Here is a 14545-nt window from a genome sequence, read left to right as displayed (position 1 = left end):
ACGTACTCCTATTGATTCTATTTAGATGTTGCCGAGATAAACAAACACTTACATTTCTGCAAAACGTAGTTCCATCTTACACACGGTTTATGTCAAACAAACCGTCGTACCCGACCGACTTGCAGCGTAGATGCTGATGTTGACAATGTAGGGAGAAAACCTTGTAGTTTAGAAAGGGAAATCTGGCTCAATACATGTGTGTAGATAATAAGCCCCCCCAACCTTCAAAGAAAGCCCTCGGTCATCTAAGCTGTTGCATTAAATGTAGAACCATTAACTTTTGTGAAAGTGTACAGAAAGATATGCACAGTTTCTGGTATCACAGAGTCAAGGTGTGATCCTGGTTTCTTGGTTAGGACTTGGTTACACTCTCTCGGTAAAGTACATGTTGTAGTGCATTGAGGGGAGTTCCATTCAGTACAGTGAGTTAGATCACTGTGATCCTGGTTTCTTGGTTAGGACATGGTTACACGTTCTCGGTAAAGTACATGTTGTAGTGCACTGAGGGGAGTTCCACTCAGCACAGTGAGTTAGATCACTGTGATCCTGGTTTCTTGGTTAGAACATGGTTACACTTTCTCGGTAAAGTACATGTTGTAGTGCTTTGAGGGGAGTTCCACTCAGCACAGTGAGCTAGATCACTGACTTTGTGTGCTGTCAGTGAGGTATCTGAGAGTGTGAGTTCCAACATCCCGAAAAAAGTTATAAAATATTTCCTTTACTGAGAAAATGTAATCGCAAATATATCATTTGTAGTATTTGATCACTGTCTACATGACATGTGTAGACATCAATGGGATGTGTAGACATCAATGGGAAAACATTCGTACACGTGAGAAAACTAATAAAGAGCCCACTAACACTGGCGACGATATGCTACAAGGGCGTTACAACCTAGGTTAACTAAAGAGTATCTTACCTGAGCTGTATGCAATGTTTTTGGGTTAAAGCATGGAAGTATGTAAATGTAGATAAAAATCGCAAGTGACTCCTGAAATTTCTAAGCTATTCCAGCGTAATTGCTTTAATTTTTTGTAAACTAGAAGAAACTCAACACAGGCACTGCTTTGAGATTTTGCATGCATCTACTTTCTGAAATGAACATGTTTTGCAGACGAAAAGTTAAAAGAACCTATCAAGGTATCTCCATTTCCAGGGAATGCAGTAATGTATTATAGTTTGTTTCAAGGCCTGTCTGACAGCCTAGCCTCTATGTTTTGACACACATGTACAATTATGGGAAGGTACTGATATCAGTTGAAGGCTACACATATTTTCTGTCACTGAACATGCAACGTCAGTTCATCGTTAACAAATGTAAAAACAACATATATGATATTTCAAAACATTCTTGCGTGCCAAAGCCTTGCGTCAGCACATCTAAGCCTTGTTATAACGTACCGGTAGCCATGCTGGAACTACCCAGGAACGATGTAACTACAAGCACTCCGGTTCTTGTTTTTACGAAACTCTTAATTACCGCTCTTCAAGTTGGTGTTTTCCTGGTTTAAGAAGTTGTGTTACACCTTGAGATGTATATCTTAGATGTTAACAGTGTACGGTGGCTCGTGCACATCTTCAGGTGTTAACATATGTGTTATGTAAATAAATATAAGATGACATTTAACCACCATTTCCTCCCTGTAAATATAATTTATTATATGTGGATGACAAGATGTGGATGTGGATGATGTGGAAAAGTTCGCAAACGGCGTGCTGCTCCCACCAACAACACGGAGACCACCGAGTCCATTCGTAACTACTCGTCTCTTTCCGTGACCTACAAGAAGACTCGTACACCTCTCGTACTCCATTATTGCTAAGAATCGTGGCAAACCAATCAAATCGCGCGTAGTAAAACACATTCCAAAACATGAAAATGGCAGAAACGTTGAACACTGAAACGTTGCTAAACTATACCAATCACATTTAAAACATAAACTTTGAACTACAGGATTAACAACTTTCACTTTCAACTCTAAAAAATATTTGCAAAGGGAATGGTCGTATTGCTGTTTTCCCCAGGGGATGTAGGATATTCTTAGAGCCATGTTTGGACATTCAGAGTTATCTTTCCTTGATAAAAGTACTAGACTGTTTTCATCTCCATGCCGTTTGCGGACATGTCCAAGTCGTAAACATGACCACGAAAGGGATACAAGACGCCATCCGGCTTGCCGGAATGACACGAGTAGTTACGAATGCCATCGAGTCATTCCGGGACCGGCCGAATGGCAAGCTACGGAAAGAGTCGAGCGGTGACAAATGAATGTCACTGTTGATTTCTGCCATTTGTGATCTTTGTCACGCTATTCACAAAGAGAACACTACATTAGTCGTAGTCGTAGTCGTAGTCGTAGTCGTAGTCGTAGTCGTAGTCGTAGTCGTGGTCGTAGTCGTGGTGGTGGTAGCAGCAGCAGCAGTAGTAGTAGAAGAAGAAGAAGAAGAAGAAGACTAGTGGTGGTAGTAGTAGTGGTGGTTGTTGCAGTGTACTGGCAGTAGCAGAGGATGTGGTAGCAGTAGCGGTAGTGGTGGTGATGGTGGTGATAGTGGGACTAGCTGGTGGTAGAGTAATGGTAGAGGAACTGGTAGTAGTGGTATTTGCATTTTGTACTATCTGTTGGAGCAGTAACAGTGTTGGTCATATTTATAGAATTAGTAGTAGCAGAAATAGCTTCAGCATAAATAACTGCCACTAGTAGTTAAATTAATGTTCCACACCAAATTTACATACTATACATGTTCGTATTGATAACTGTTTCCAAACTTATACATTAGTTTATGTCCAGTTTAACAAGTCTTACATATACTATTTGCCCAAGGGGGAGTAAGTATAAAGCGTCAGGAGACCGCGTGTAATTCACATAGAAGCAAATCTACTGAACGATACAAGTCGTTTTATACCAAAATGTGCAGTCGAATACTGGTTTTCTGCGTGACAACAAACAGTTTTAACACCAACCCATTGCTCTGTGTAAATAGCTTTGATAAAAGTATATACCCTTAGAATTATGTACCTTTACATGAAGTGCGAGCTAAAGCGCAGTGGCGCTTATTGCAATACAACTCAGCAATGTTTGTACAGGAGGCATGCAAATCTCCCGACCGGTCAATCTATAGACTGACCAGTATATATGTAGATATATCTGTTTACATATACACACATCAAGGTAGGCTCTGGCTGGACGCATATGATGGACAGTTGCTTGTTAGCCATTGCTCGGCGGGGTACTTGATACAGTGTCTGGCCAACAGCTGACAGGTTGATCAGTATTTGTGACAGACAGACAGACAGATAGGTACACAAAGACAGTCATCAGTTGATCAAGGAGGGGTGACAATATCTCTCTCACCTTGTAACGTACACCCCTGTGAAGTGGTGGCTTGGGTTACTAGAGGTAACAACACAGAGATATCACTTAACATGATGAGAACAATATAGTCAGTAGAGTTGATTCTTTGAAAAACAGAACACGTCAACGTTTAAGAATCACTTCGAGAAGATGGAAGGATAACCTAACATAAAGAGGAGCGAAGGATAACCATGTTCTCGATATTCATGACTTAATGTCTTGTGCTAGTATATATTTCACCCTAATGATAAAGCATTTCTTAAATTTATATTTTGTTTGTTTTTAGAGTAGCATGGATGGAAAATAATGTAAATAATGTAATAATGTAAATTCAGTCTCTTATTTCAACTGGTCATACAGAAACTGATGTTCACATTTGAAAATATTGTAATTTTTATGCACCTGTTGCAACTGATCATACTGATGTCCATATTCAGGTTATCTTCCAATCTGAATTCATCTGCAATGCATTTCAGTGAAATAGCAGCAGGACATATAACATTTTTAAGTCGAAGTTGAAGGACTTCAAGCTGTCTGAGGGATCGTATTCGAAGTGACCGAACTTTAACTTTGAGACAACTGTACTTTTAAGATACAATGTTAGACACAAGGGTGTTTGCCTGTCGTCGATACTAATATAGCCCTTTTGTTGTTATTCATAAACCGACCTCATAACATGTTGCTTTGGGTTACAGAAACCCCATTCGTGGGACATGCACACCACATGGGGTTATTGTTATTTCACTAAACCACTACAAAAACAAACTTTGTTTTAGCAAGACGCGGTTATACTTTAACTACCACATGTTTCAACAGTTAAACTCGCGAAGGACGTACACGGGGACGGTGAGATTCACAAAATATAGGTTTAAGGAGAAGGTTCAAAATTATGAATGTTATTATTTACCAAGCAGTGAGGTTAATAAAGTACCGGAAACCATTAACATCAAACAGGGAGAGGAGAGGAAGGAGAGAGTATGACACTGATGAATACTACAAGGATTTTCAAGTAGTATAATGACGACCATGCACTTTCTGTCAAACACTTGTGCTCCCAATATATCGCCGTACGTGTGTGTGGGTTTAGTTTAGGTCCGTGCGCGTGAGCGTAGCTTCGCGCGCGTGCGTGCGTGCGTGTGTGTGCGTGTGAGGGTGTGAGGTTATTACAAATGTTTTTACACAACTGTGACCACACGGCCGGATGCTGCTATGAAATTCCTCTCTTTCTAAAGTCTTTTCTAATGAATTGTAGCATATATAGCATGAATACACTATATATATTCTTCTCGTGTCGGAATACATTGCAGTACAATTTATTTCCCAATAAATAACCTCAATGGACAATACCATTGTAATGCTAAAGTGTCACCTAATGTACAGTTGCAAAGTCTCAGGGTGCGGGGTTCGAATCCCGAATGGGACTCAACCAAAAAGGTACTAGAATTAGTACTTTATAAAGGAAGTGTAATCCTAAAAATGACATATGTTACATTTGACCACTTTCTAAATGGCATCGTGTAATCACATTACAATGGTCAATAAAACGTCTCTCCTGTCCGAGTTTTGAAGCATAAATATAAATACAGTACACCTCAAACAATACAGTCAGCACACTTTTTATGATGAAACAAAAGAAGCATCATTGTGCTTCACCTTTCAGGTAAGACAGTAAGAAAGAATGGCTTCCGGATGACATTCGCATGATGACTTCACGTCTGGAAAGTGAATACTAATGAGAGTCCTGTGTTCTGCGCCATGTTGTTGGACAACAGAGTCACTATTATTATTCCGCTTTCTGTACATATGGAGGTTTTTATTTGAAATAAGATCTGTCTGCAAAATGTGTATATGAGGAGCATAAAGCTTCCACGTGTGAACCTTAGCACTATGCCGTGGGTCCCATGTTGAAGCTACACCAGACCTTGGCCCGTCTCTGCAGTGGGCTAATTGTCTTGGGTGGGACTCCTTCAAGTGTAGTGTTACCACTTAGACGGGTCAGAGAACAAGCGACCTTTGTCCACAAACAATCTTATTTTATCAAGGAGACACACTCTGTATTAGCGCTCTGAGAGTGGTATTGAATGCCTCAATCTGAAAGGCAATAAGGTACTGGGGTTGAGATGTGCTGACGCAATTCCAGTAGATGTTGAAAGCTGATACGTGTCTTCGGAGCAAAGTTCAAGGAGAACAATGTACACTGTTATATTTGTTCAGCATTAACACGCGTGATTTTAACCTCGATACGTCCACGTATATGGACATGAAATAAATGTCAATTTTGTTTTCGTGTACAAAGGTAACACATCTTACATCGTAACACATATCTTAACACATATCTTAACTGCCACCCATATACATATATCGTCATGGGTGGCAGTTAAGAACGTTTATTATTACTTGATATAGGAATAAAGGGGACCCGCTGAATAAACACGTCGTGTAGATGAACAACGTGGTACTTTACCCAGTTGCTGACTTGTACCAACCATCAGCGGAGTCTTCAAATTTAAGTGTTTTTTAACTGTGATGAGTACTGTTAGTTTTCAGGGACATGGCGCACCTGTTTGGTGCTACCAAAGTTCATTCAGGCAGCATCCTACGGGGCTAGTCTTTGTTTCTTTGAACGTAAAAGTGTCACAAAAACTATTATCACAAGAGATTTCCTCAAGGGTAACGAATTTCTACTAGAAGAGTCTCTTGTCTGATTACGACTAAGTGAAAGAATGAAATAGCGGTGATCAGATGTTCCTAGACTAACGCTTAGTTTCTGAAAACATAATGATTTTGACTGTAACAAAAAAACCAAACAAACAAACAAAAAACAAACAAAAACAGCAACAATAACTAAAAACGTATTTAAATTGAAAATGGATCCCTGGGTGCAGAGGTTCAGAGGTCTTGACCTGAGGCCTTGCTTAATGTAGGGCTATAGGATTGCAGGGAAGGCTAGGCTGTAGGGAAATATTATGGCTCAGGGACTGTGAGACAGGCTAAGACGTTCACGAAACAGGTGATCGATCTAACCGGTGGTACAATGCGTAATACACGCAAAGGCAAGGCAAGTGTTCTGACAGAAAGCAACAAAGAGTACCAGACGTGCTTGGAGGCTCGACCACTTGAAAAGTCAAACATAGCATACACCAAGGGAGCCACCCATCTTGCATCACGCAAGGTTAGATCAACACACTCTCATTATTCCATCACACAGATGCCTGACGCACGCTGTAGGAACCAATGCATTACATTCACTCATCACAATAAACATGCCGACATGAATCATATCTCTTCCTTCTCCCAATGCAAAGGGAAGGACGATGCATCTACCTCACGCCGCTGAGTGCACAATGCTGGATCTGGCGAGCACCTGCACCTGTTATTGCCACGTTACAACATTCACTGCTGCAGACTGGTTGGTAGCCAGCAGGATATCACCGAGGTCCAGGATCTGTGTCGTCCATTTCATTAACAGTTGTGTATACTCTGTGTTTCTGCACACGAGGTGAACCGGTAAGATAGCATATACTGGATGCTGTAAGACGTTGCTCAACGAATCACTTTGTAGGCGATATCCCTTGTCACAGTCGGAGTTGCACGGAATGATGTTACTGTTCAAGGTATAACGGAACGCCCACAATGACTGAAGATGTGTCGCTATGAACGTAGCCTTCGCTGTAGCTACTGAGGGTTGGACAAGCACCTACCACCACATGTCATTAATCAAGAGATGGTTGAAATATTGAATGTGTTGTTCTGGGTCCTTCCTCACAATGCAAAACAGGTAACGAAAAAATAACATTGTAGTCACTGACTACGACCAACCGCATGGGTCTGCTGTGTAAACGAGGCCCGAGGCATCTACAGTCGCCACACTCACTGCTGTAATGTACCCACATGCGTTGTAAAACAAATCAATCAGTCCCGTACGGTAGTTAAGGTATGGCCTCATGAGACATTTCACTCACAGATCATATGACAAGGGCTGAGATGTTTAGAAGTGAGTAAATGAAGTATAATGTACGTCATTAATTCACATAATTAAGCAATTATACGGCATTTGCAAAGCGTTGACTGTTCTCGCTATGTCACGGCATTTTGCACATCTCTGCAATCAATGCATGAAAGGGAGCAACGCATCCTACAATGCCTCACAAATATATTCCATGCTCGGAGGCATGGTTGAGTTTTTGAAATAAACTGCGGGAATCTGGCGGAGGTTCTGACTGATCATGTTTGTTACGGGCGGAGGTTCTGACTGATCATGTTTGTTACGATGTGTCCCATGTGCGGTATTTGAAACACCTGGTAATCTTGGCACTGGATGCATAGGTACTAAAATACGCTGTGGCATTTTATCTACATGCGACTGACAGTAGTGTGGCGGTGTGTTGTGTAACGCATGTAAAGCCAAGACTGGATCTATTTCTGGAATGTAACTATGGGAACGGAGTCACGGGTGTCAAAGTCATCTAAAACACACGTCATCCTTAATTCTGAGTTACTTCCCTTATGTCTATCATCATCCAATGATTTCCTTCCAACATTAAACCTTCAGGCAATGAAAAATTACTAGACTCACAGAGGACATCCGGACAAGAAGTGAGTGAGTAAGTATGGTTTTATACAGCAATATTCCAGCAATATCACGGCTGGGGACACTGCAAATGGGCCTACCACAATGTACCCATGTGGGGAATCGAACCCGGATCTTCAGCGTGACGAACGGATGCTTTAACCATTAGGCTACCCCACCGCCCCTTAGTTGGAAAGGAATTCACTTCCATACACTCCTATAGAGCTGCTCTGCATGTTGTGGTGATATCTTTGATGCCAATGCTATTTCCCCAGGAGGACTTTTGTACACTTGATGGTGCGCACCTTGTTACGTATTTGGGTCACTCGCGCAAGTGCAATAATAAACACAGGAAATTGGAATGTATGATAATATCTGACGCATTTTATCCAGTTATATTATTTACTTTAAACTGGAATTTCAGTGTAAACAATGCTAGTATTATGGAAAGGTATTAAGTCAGTGTTTACAGACATTTCAGCTGGCATATGTGAAGGAGGGCCTGATGGAGGGTAAACCTACTTTTAAAAACAGAAAATGCCAAAGCCTTAAGGGATTTAACTAGACAGTATAGACAATTTGTACTAATGCCAGAGATGAATGTACGCCATTCTGCAGCCAAGGTAAATCTGGCGATGAGATTTAGGTTTCGAATAGCAGTATGGATTTTAAAACTCTAATTTGCAACATACATCTTTACTTAACTGTGCGGTCGGAGCAGCAGAACAGATTCGACACAGTACGGCATTCGAGATAACATTCAGTTCCTCATGCATCTAATATCTAAATGTTCATTCTATGTCCCAAGAGTATTGCTTTTTAATATAAAACTTAAACATCATGTAAATTCAAGTAGACTATTGGTTTACGGTCGGTGTGAGGGCTGTTTCAAGGAATATTCCATCAGCATCAACATCACAGCAGAAGATACGTTGGGAGTCGATCCCCTGTCCCAATGAAGATCAAATGTCTTTAAAGGTAGGGTGCATCGAAATACTGCTACAGATTGCATGAAAATCACTCGCTCATTCGTGGACTACGGAGGTGATGTTGACAGCCTCCATATTTATCTTCTTCAGTTTAACCTCTTTTAAGTCCTCAAATGGTGACAATACGTATGTTGTCCAAGACAGTCAACGACAACACTTCACGCATGCCCACAGTCAATTCCTTGTACTCCTTTAGCTTTGGTGGTCGTGAGTTGTCTCCAGTCAACCTCATTTTCGTAAAACTCAAACTGCACGCAGCGGGGTACGGCTGCTAAAAATCATGTTATTCTCAAAACCATAGCATTAATCCATGAACATAGTTTACTGGCTGTTTACAACTGTTTACATGATTACACTTGAGCAAGACAGACACTGGTATCACGATATTGTTTTGATGGACAATAGTGAGAATAATCGAAATACAGCTGACGATGGCAATATCGAACTCAAAGGCACCACCAACAGTAGCTGGGCGTTCGTTATGCATATTTTGAATACAACAGGCAGAGTGGGCGGACAAAACAGACTTGATTGTATGAGAGCCAACACACGGATAGACTGAAGCAAGAATTGTGATTGTAACAAATACACCATTTCAATTGAAAAGGAGACCCAGGGGGACCAGAGATTCACGGGGGAAGTCTAGACTTGCTTCATTTAGAGATGTAGCATTGCAGGGAGGGCTAGGCCGTAGAAAAAATAATATGGTTTAGGGTCTGTACGAGAGACTACCACAGGGAATCTAAAGGAAGCTCCCAGAACCCAGTCAGCCGTTAGTCTGACTTTGTGTGGCTCAGTATGATCTCAACGTCATTCACAAGCTTCAGGCAACCTTTGTTTGTAGGACATTAAATCTGGCATTTCGCTGTCATGGCATGGCAGTAACATTTATGTCATTAGACATGGATACATGTTGTATGTTGACCCCTGTACATCTAGCGAATAGTCTCAGTTAAAATCTGTATAATTAGAAGTATTTATGCTCTGAAGGTTAACACTGAATGAGAAAGAACACCGCGTGTTTGGCGATGTTAAAATATCTGAAAAGATTTGACATTTAGGCGTGCAGTGTAGCCACGTTTTCCCCACACTCAGGTCGCTGGGCTCAGCCTTGACAAAATACGTAACATTTGCCGCATTACGTGAGTGCTATACATGCCATGTATGCACATGCTGTTGTCATTGTGTTTTTTTCGTAACACAGAGCAAAGGTGTGTGTTGAGGTGGAGTCGATTAACATGGAGGCTAAAGGGCTTGGACAGACTTCAAAAGGTTTGTCAGTGCGCTTGGAGGGATGTAGTAAACAGTGAAATAACAATGCAGATACAGATCTTCAGGATATACACCACCGAGTCAAACTTGATTAGATTCTGCAGCCAGCCCTTTCGTCAGGCATGCTTCAGCTTCGGTGTGTGTATGTGAGTGAGTGAGTGGGTATGGTTTCACGCCCATTTAGCAATACTCCAACAATATCACGGCGGGGGACACCAGAAATAGGCTTCATACATTGTACTCATATGGGGAATCGAACCCGAGCCTTCGGCGTGACGAGCGAACTCTCTACCCACTCAGCTACCCTACCACCCTGCCTCGGGATGTTGGGATTGCGTGTCAGGTTACATAGGGCTTTTTAATGTGTGAGGTTGGATTTGACCCAGTATTCTATGGAGTATCATCAGATATCGGCAAGACATGTTATGGCATAACATCACCACTGTAATATACCCACCTCTTTATGGTACATGTGCCAGAAAAAGACTAATCCTAGTTAATGTGGATAAAATGTATTGACATTATGTGTGAAATGTTTAATACAACAACAACAACAACAACAACAACAACAACAACAACAACAACAAGAAGAAGAAGAAGAACAACAACAATCATACATGTGCATAAAGCTGTGACGTGATAATGATATCAATATTAATTTTGATGACATTCGCATGATTAAAGGTAGAATAGTACATTGACGACCTCTCGGTGTGCAGTGATCCTACAGGAAACACAACACTCCTTTCAAACGCTACTTAATCCTCAGAGCGTATGTAGCCACATTCGGTACCAGTCCGCACCCTACGAGTGCCTCCAGGCTTATGGCTGATTCATGAAGCCTGTACACACTCACTACGGGTCAGTCTGCATGACATATCAGGCGAGTAACCACGCTTCTATGTAGCAGAACAGAAGCCATTTACGTGTACACTGAAGGATTAAGATACAGACACATCTCGTTGCTCCCAACTTAAGCCATGATTACTGGATAGCAAAACTTGTGGAATAGTGTTTACCCTTCATGGAACACTTTGTCAAATGTACGGGGTTGCTAGACGATTTGTTTTACAACCACAATAATCTCCTCTTGAATAACACACATTATTGCTGCTTAGTATGTTCGTCTTTTCTTACTGACCAGAGGGTTAGTCTCTCGTACAGACCCCGAAGCAAATATAACCAAGAAAGTGTAGAAAATGTGTCATGTCTAGGTTTCCACAGCCCCGCAGATTTGTGTTGTCTCTGTAAATGAAGAAAGTTTCAGAGCTCCCTTTCATTTCATTTTCAATTCTTTCACTATGAACGTTTTTCAGTACAATATGTTCATTTCAGAGGCTAGTTGTTAGTCTAACCAGAGGATATGTAACAATGGCACTACATATTTAAATTATCTAGCACGTGATGTGTGACTTATCTTAAACCTCAACAATTGATTAAATATATAAATATGTTAAAATCGAGGCAATATCTATGAACAATATACCATCTGAAATGACAAACATGCGGAGATAAAGATACCTGTATGGTCTGGTGCCAGTGGTGACTTGCAAAGTGGCTGGAACATTACCTAGCATAGATGCTAGATGTATTAGACATACTGGACACGGATATGGACATGGACAATCTCACTAATGATAGCTTACCAGGGTTGTGAGGTTGTGAGGTGCGTGTAAATATATATTTATCTTACCTCACACATGAATCTCGTTTTCTGATTTGCTAAGTGCTTTTCTATTATTTTCAATGTAACCCACTTAAAAGCGAGGTACAGTGCAATGTATCTTACTGCCAATGTACAGTACTTGTGGTAGTACTTCTTTGGCTCGAATAACATTGAATCACGCATGATGTACGGAAATTACTGATGTTTTGCGAATGCAAATCGATGGAAGGGCGATAACTCTAAATCTGTTTTTATTGTGTCGTCTGCAAAATCTAGCAATGGCTAAGAATAGATTTGCCTCGCATTCTAATATTAAATAAATGTTGACAAAACGTTCAAATGTAGTGCCTGTGAATATTAAGAGAGGCAATTACACCACGGCAACTTTACCAAGAGACAATACGTGCAGGGAAAACAACAAGATGCAAGATTCGAATCGTCTGATTCACATAGATTGACTAAAGTAAACAGTTCAAAATTAACATTGAGGTGATCGGTAAGATAAATACCGATGCTGATATATGCAATGGTGGTGGTGTTGTGTTACTGGTAGTATCTGAGAGGATTGTTTGGGTATTGACCTGTCTCATTGTTCCTGAGCCATAGCATTTTTCGTATTGCCAAGCCCACCCTGCAATGTTGAAGCCCTAAATGAAGCGAAATTTCCTCAGATTCTGAATCCCTCTCCCAGGGGCTCCTTGTCAGTTTAAACGGGTTTATTTGTTACTATCAAAGTTATATTCTCAAAGTGTAAGTGTATATGGGGATGGGTGGCTCGATGGTGGTAATTCAAGGCAGGCTGGTCTATGCTCTTGAAAACCACCTCCTGCACTGTGAATAATCAAGTGGCCCCGTGAGCCCAACGGGAGGTCATCACATGGAGGCTTGTTATGGAACAATAACAAATCGTCGCCATAATCCCACATCAGAGGTCATGAGGTCTGGGTATGACGTGGAAACAGGACGCTGAATAAATGTCAGTGCACGCGCCAGACCAAGTGACTCCTGATGTCTGTGACCCTCCAGTCGACTCAGTCTTCTGTCACATTGACACCGCATGACTGTACATATCAGTCGGGGTGACAGGACGCGTGATACGTCATTCCCTACACCAACTGCCCTGTTCCAGTCAGCGTAGATGCATTGCTACATTGATGACAACAGTGCTATCTTGTCTGTATAAATACATTTCCGGATAATATCGATGTCCAACGTTAACAGTGGCGTAATGTTTAGTCATCCGCTTTTCAAATACCTGAATAAAGAAGCTAGCAGAGCTTTGCTTTTTAAAGTTTTCGTTATTTAAACAACACAAATCATTCGAACATTAAAGTATCCCTAAGTACACGGAGGTTTTCTATCGGATTTACCATTCTCCAACAGCTATGTTTTATTTGCTTGCAGTTTAACCCTGCACGCTGTAATGTTCATTGTGTATGATTGTTCATTGTGTATGACTGTCATCTATCAATCGTGTCTGGACCTGATAAGCCAGTGATTGCCATCATGAACATCGATCTTCGCAAACGTGATACGATGACATGCGTCAACCCGGTCAGTGAGTCTAACTAGCCGACACCGTTAGTCGCCTCTTACGACAGACTTGTCTTGCTGAAGATCATTTCTAACGCCCATATTCGTGAGTGATATAATATCGCGTTAATCATTGCGACAAAGTCAGAATGATTTCAAATACAGTACCATTTAATTTACTCGAAGTCCTTGGAAAGATATCGGGCTATCTATAATTCGAGATAAACATAACGCAGATGTTTAAACCAAACTCGTGTATCAATTCAAGACGACGAAGTTTCGCTGCGTAGCTTAGTTTTGTTCCACTACGTGCACTTCAACAACCTGGAAACTCTATCTCGTTCACTCCATGAAGATTTTGAAATATTTTTGGTAATTGTATGTTTAAACCCAGCTCGAACAATCCATAACGTGGTCAACATGGATTATATACATTACAAGTTGCATACCGAACACTTCACAAGTGGTTTGAACTAGATGCAAAATTCTTGGAATGGTTTCTTCCACGCCCTGGTAATCACCACGCCTCTCAGAATGTATTAACGGTGGGAAACCAAAACAGGAAATAGTTCAAGTGCAAATCTTATGAGAACCAATAAAAGTAATGAGATGTTAATGGTATATTTGGCTTAAAATTGGGCTGAGCAGATATCCGACTCCATAGATGATATTAGTAACGTGTTCAGAGGATGAGAAAGGTGCCTTCGTCGGACAATTGCATTGGTCGTATAAACGATATAATTTCATATAAACGTATGTGAATGGTATATATCATACACATACTGCAGTGTTTTAATGCGAGTAAGCCACGTGTTTACTCCATTTTGAACAGTATATCTGATATGTGATGAGGTTGGAAGCTTCGTGTGAGTTTTGATTGATTGTTTATCGTTTAAGGGACGTCTCGGCAATATTCCATGCAGCTATATGTGGTGGCAGTCTGTAAAATCGAGTTTGGAACGGACAATACAGTGATCAATATCATGAATATCGATCTTCGCAGTTGGGATACAGTGACATGTGTCAAGAGACCCTAACTATCTGATCCCGTTAATCACCTCTAACGGCAAGCATTGGTTGCTGAAGACCAATTCTAACCCGGATCTTCACGAGTCTCATGTGCTATGGCGTTCAAACTTGGTGTGGTATAAAAGTCTTATTG

This window comes from Haliotis asinina, chromosome 3 (genome assembly GCF_037392515.1).
Source record: "Haliotis asinina isolate JCU_RB_2024 chromosome 3, JCU_Hal_asi_v2, whole genome shotgun sequence".
NCBI lineage: Eukaryota > Metazoa > Mollusca > Gastropoda > Lepetellida > Haliotidae > Haliotis > Haliotis asinina.
The sequence above is the reverse complement of the archived record's forward strand: the minus strand, read 5'-3'. Positions refer to the sequence as shown.